Below are 5,731 nucleotides of genomic sequence, written 5' to 3'. Positions count from 1 at the left end.
TGTGAAGAAATACTTAAGAAGAAAAAGTATTTCAGGATGTATATTGTATACATTTCTCTGACATTAAAGGTACCTTTGAAATATTGAAGATATATGAAGGGTTAAGTGACCTCTTAATCTTATTCCTGTGTTCATGAAGTCATGGAATCAGAATTGCTATTGCATGGGAGGAGGCCATTCAGGGTTATGCTAGCTGCGTATCCAGAATTGTAGTCCCCATTCCATCCACAAAGCCCTGCAGATCATTTCCCTACAAGCAGTTACCCATTTGTTTTGGAAAGATCTAATTGACTGCTTCCACCACCCTTGGAGACAGTGAGTTCCAGACTACTCTGCATAAAAAAAATTCCTCACAGACCTGTGGGTTGACATGCCCATCAGGTTAGATCTGTGTCTCCTGGTTTCACTATGGGAACAACATCTGTCTGTTTATATAATCCTGTGTGTCTCTATCTGATCTTCTGTCTACCTTCTTTGCTCCTTCATTCTAACCTTGCAGCTGAAATCCCTTAAACGGGATCCATGTCAGTCTCCCCTGCACCTTCACAATCTTCCCCAAAGTACGATAGCCAGAACTGTGTGTAGTAACCTCTTCACTGTTAGAGTCTGTGTCACGTACTTTATTAACCACACTCTCAACATGCCTAGCAATAGCAGAAAACATATGCATATAACAACAGAAGTCACTCTCTGTCCTTGCACACCATTTGGAACTGTGCGGTTTATTCCAACCTGCTGTTCTTTGCTTTTTCTACCAGAAAGATATCATGTTACATTGTGCTGAACACTGGAATCTCACATAATGCTCAGGATGTGTTCTCAGAAAAGAGCACTAATGGAATCAATGCTTAAAGAGAACTTTATACCACTATAAAGGAACATGTTATTGACACTGCTGGGAACCTGGGTGCATAGTATTTGGGTTAAATCCTTGGCCTCAGTATGATGTTGGGTGAGCCATGCAATCACTCACCACTGACGTGTGGGGCTCATGGCTGCTGTAGTAAGTATGGATCATTGTTTGGGATGGGCATCACATAAGTTGAAACAAACGTACAGATGGTTGAGAGCCAACCACACCTCTGGTGTTTGGTATTGGGGGGATCTTGATACAGTTCTGGGTTTGTTTCAACTTTTGGAAGAAAAGTGCGGTAAATAAAATGGAGAAAAGAAAATGTTTGTTTACATAGAAAATTGCTCACTTGGAGCCATCACGTCTTTCTTGTGTACTTACACTGAAGGTTGAGAGGCAACTGGTCCCTAGGTCACTCATCACTTCCTATTAGATGTGATGGAAGTTGCTGAATCTCCCTCAGTGTATTTAGCTGTACAGCTCTCCCTAGCCTGGAGATTGCTTTGTGGAGAGTTCAATGACAAGTGATTACTTTTGAGGGTTGTGAAACTTTGTTTTTCTCTATCCCATATAGCTGTGGAGGCAGAGTCACAAAATATATTCTAAGTCCAGGTAAATAAATCTCTAGAACAACAAGGCAATGAGGAATAGGAAGGAAAGTGCCCCTAGGCCAATGATAAAATCAGCAATGTTCTAATTTAATAGTGGAACAGCTTACATGGGTTGTGTGACTGATTCCTGCTTCTACATTTTATGTTCTTATGATTAATGGGTGTTGGCTGTTGTTTCAAGATTATTCTGTTGTAAAATTTCAAGATCAGTAATTTTCTACACTGAGGTTTTGCGATGTAATGTGTTGAGTTAGATCAGGTTGGTTACTGGAGGGACAGAGTTGGTCAAGGATCATTCACTGGAGGGCTGTGATTGGTCAGGGATCAGATACTGGAGTTGGTCAAAGGTCAGGTACTAGTCGGTTAGGAGTGGTCAGGGATCAGGTAGTGGCAGAATGGTTAGATCCTCAAAAGCATTCTCTAATAACTTGAATCATGATTTAAAGCATGATATGTGGCTATGTAAGGCATCAAATGATGCTTTTGGGCCTTTTGAAATTCCCTGAGAACAACCAGCTGACTAAGTATATGCGTACACCCGCACAGTCACCCTGCATTACCACTGAGCTCCACGGTGAGGCATAAGGAAAACATCAGTCTATACCCACACCTCTGGTGTTTGGTGTTGGGGGTTCTTGGTGCATTTTTTGGTTTGTTTCAACTTTTGGAAGAAAAGTGCTGTAAATAAAATGGAGAAAGGAAGATGTTTGTTTACATAGCAAATTGCTCACTCAGCCATCATGTCTTTCATGTGTATGGACTATTTTGATAATGTTTTTTTCCCCTTCTAGTCTGCTTATCATTTTTAATACCAAGCATAATTGCAGATCAAAACCAGAATGTAAGGCTGAAACACAGCAAATTGCCTCTGGTGCGTCAACTGAGATTGTAATCAAGGTCAATTTGCCACAGGCACTATGGACTTCTTGCATTAATGGGAACAGAGCTGGAGATCTGTTATGGAAAATGTCAAAGTATACAGCTTTATTGTGATTATTCACTTCAATGTGGCTCAGGCTCTGACAGCACAGCAGCTTAAAGCTTGAAAATCCTTTCAGATAGTTTATGCCCTTGAACATTTAACACTCGAATTCTGAATTAGAATTTTTCCCGTAGTCTGAGGGGGAAGAGTTTAATATAAATTTGGTGGAAAATGCAATTGTTGATTTTAAATCAGTTATACTCATTGTAATATTGTGATCGTGCTCTTTCTCTGCTTGATGTGGAAATCTACTCTTGTGTAATTCTGATCCTGTTCAGTCAGATTTTCAAGTACTTCAGCCTGAGATGGAAAGGGCCAGTAGTCTACCTTGGGTTCAGATTAGTCTGAGGTCAGTGTGGTATCCTACATTAAATGCAAGGCAGGTTGAAGCCTGCCCTGGCAAAGTGCATTCTGGGGTGCAGTGCAGTAAAACTGTCCCTAAACTGATAATAATCCATGGTGCACCAGCACATTGTGTTAAGTAACACCATGTTGGTAACATTCCCTCATCTTAGTGAGAAAGAAAGCACAGCAGTGGAGATTTGATTGTGGCTCACAAGAAGGCACATAGTGAGTGTGGGTTCATTCAGAGCCTGTTCACCAAGTCCCAGGAACAGACTTACCTGCTTTGGGAGGGATTAATATTCTTTTAGGTGCTCAGTACTGCTTATAGATAAGCACACCTTGATGAAATCACCAAGACTACCTGTAGGGTGAAAGTGAGCTTGCACAGGTTCTGGTCAGCTGATGAGTCACACTCGAGGGTCCAGGAAACCTTTCCACCACTGAAAAGATCAGGACTGTAAGGCTGCAGGAACTCTTCACCCTCTTTGCAACTTTAATTTCATTTCTTTCGTCTGACAAAGGGTTTTTGAACTGAAGCATAAACTTTGTTTCTTTTTCTCTTGGTACTGCCCAATCTGCTGTATGTTTCCACCATTTTCTGTTTTCAGATTTCCTACAGTTTATAATTTTCACTCATTGCTTAATTCATTGTCACTTGTCTTCCATGAATACCAAATGTGAAGTTGGCTCCATGCTCCAGCAGATCTTCTGTTTTTGTTAAACCTTGCTCACCCTCTGTTTTTCCTGTTTCCCTTGTTGTCTTCAATATGGTGTTGACCAAATCCTCCCTCCAATGCCACATCTCAGAAGATTTTAGAATCAGATCTATTATCACTGACATATGACATGATTTTCTTTTGTTTTTATCACAGTAGTACAATGCAAAGACATAAAAAAATAAATGGTGCAAAAAAAAAGGAAAAATGAAATATTGTTCACAGGTCATTCAGAAATCTAATAGTAGAGGGGAAGTACTGTTTCTAAATCATTGCGTGTGGGTCTTCAGGCTTCTGTACCCTTCTTGATGTTAGTAATGAGAAGAGGGCATGTCCGGATGGTGAGGGTCATTAGTGACGGATGCAGACTGCTTGAGGCACTGAAGATCTACCAACCTCTACAGCATCTTGTAATCCTATGCATTGGAGGATTCATACCAGGTTGTGATACCAGTCAGAATTCTCTCCACATCTATGGAAATTTGTAAGAGTTTTTTGTGACATACCATATCTCCTCAAGCTCCTAATGAAGCGGAGCCACTGGCATACCTTCATCATGCTTGTATCCTGTGGCCAGGATAGATACTCAGAAATATTAACGCCCAAGAAATTGAAGATGCTTACCTTTTCCACTGTTGACACCTTAATAAAGACTGATGTGTGTTCTCCAGACTTTCTCTTCTTTAAGTGCACAATCAGGTCCTTGGTCTTACTGACATTGAGTGTGAGATAGTTGTTACAACATCATTTTTCGTTATCAATTCAGTCCATGTGGATTCCTCACTTCATCATTCTGATACATCCAGGATCACGGTTATGTTCAAGCTATCCAGTGTTTCTCCATCTATTATGTCATCACATCTTGAGATCCATGCTTGATGCCATGTGGTAGATCTCTCTCTGCAACAAAACTCACTCTGCCTCAAAGCTGCCATGGTTCACAGTTCCACTTCGTCCTCTGCTGCCTTCAGTGCACCAGAAAATCATCTTTGGCCTTCCCTTTAGATGTCTCAGATGCAAATGCAACAGCTTCTGAATTCCAATTTCCATCCCCAGTCTTTCATTCCGTTTTCTTTCCTCCAATCCCTTTCCTTTCCCCAGTTTTACCTAGTGCTGTGTTTCCTCTATCCTCTCCAAACTTCCCCTTTCACTGCCATAAGATCAGTGCTCAGCTTTGTCCCCTTACATCCCCTGCTAGTAAAGGACTGTATTCAGGTGATCCACTCACTGACTAGTTCCACTAATAGAGAATTTATTTTTTCAGATAATCCCCTCACTAACTCGTTCCACTAATAGAGGAGTATGTTCAAATGATACCTCATTGACAAGTTCCACTAGTAGAGTGGTGTTTTCAAGTAATCCCCTCACTGACTAGCTCCACTAGTAGAGGGGTGTATCCAAAGATTCAAAGTATTTATTATTAAAATAGGTATGCAGTATTCAACTCTGAGATTTGTCTTTCCACAGACAGCCACAAAACAAAGAAAACCGTGAAATCCATTCAAAGAAAAACATCAACACCCCGCCCCATGTGCTAAAACACAAAATCAAAAGAGTCCAATTGTGTCATGGTAAAAAACATTCCAGTGGTTGGAGACAGACCTCACACAAAGGAAGATGGGTGTGGTTGTTGGAGATAAATTACTCCAGCTCCAGGTCATTACTGCAGGAGTTCCTTGGGCAGTATCCTGGGCCTAGCCATCTTCTACTGCTTCATCAGTGGCCTTCCTTCCATCTAAGGTTAGAGTCTGGGCTGTTCACTGATGATTGTATAGTGTTCAATTCCATTTCTAACTTCTCAGCAAATGAAGTAACTTATAACTGCAGGTAGCAAGACCTCAACAGGGGCTGATAAATGTTAATAATATTCATCCTACAAAAGTGCCAAGCAATAACCATCTCCAACAAGGGGGAGGGGAAGTCTAACTTCTGAATCTTGACCACCAATGGCATTGTGCCCACCATTATCTACCTGAGGATGACCACTAACCAGAAACTCAACTGGACTAACACACCTCTTTAAACTTTACTCCCTTGACTTAAATTCAGGTTGACTGCTTGGGAAAAAAGATTGTCTACCATATCTGTGCCTCATAATTTTATAATCATCTGTCAGGTCCCCCCTCAGCCTCCAATGTTTCAAAGAGAAACCCAGGTTTGTCCTACCTCTCCTTATGAATCATACCCTATAATCTAGGCTGCATCCTGATACATCTTTTCTGCA

Source organism: Hypanus sabinus, chromosome X1 (genome assembly GCF_030144855.1).
Source record: "Hypanus sabinus isolate sHypSab1 chromosome X1, sHypSab1.hap1, whole genome shotgun sequence".
Lineage (NCBI taxonomy): Eukaryota > Metazoa > Chordata > Chondrichthyes > Myliobatiformes > Dasyatidae > Hypanus > Hypanus sabinus.
Note: the sequence above shows the minus strand (reverse complement) of the source record.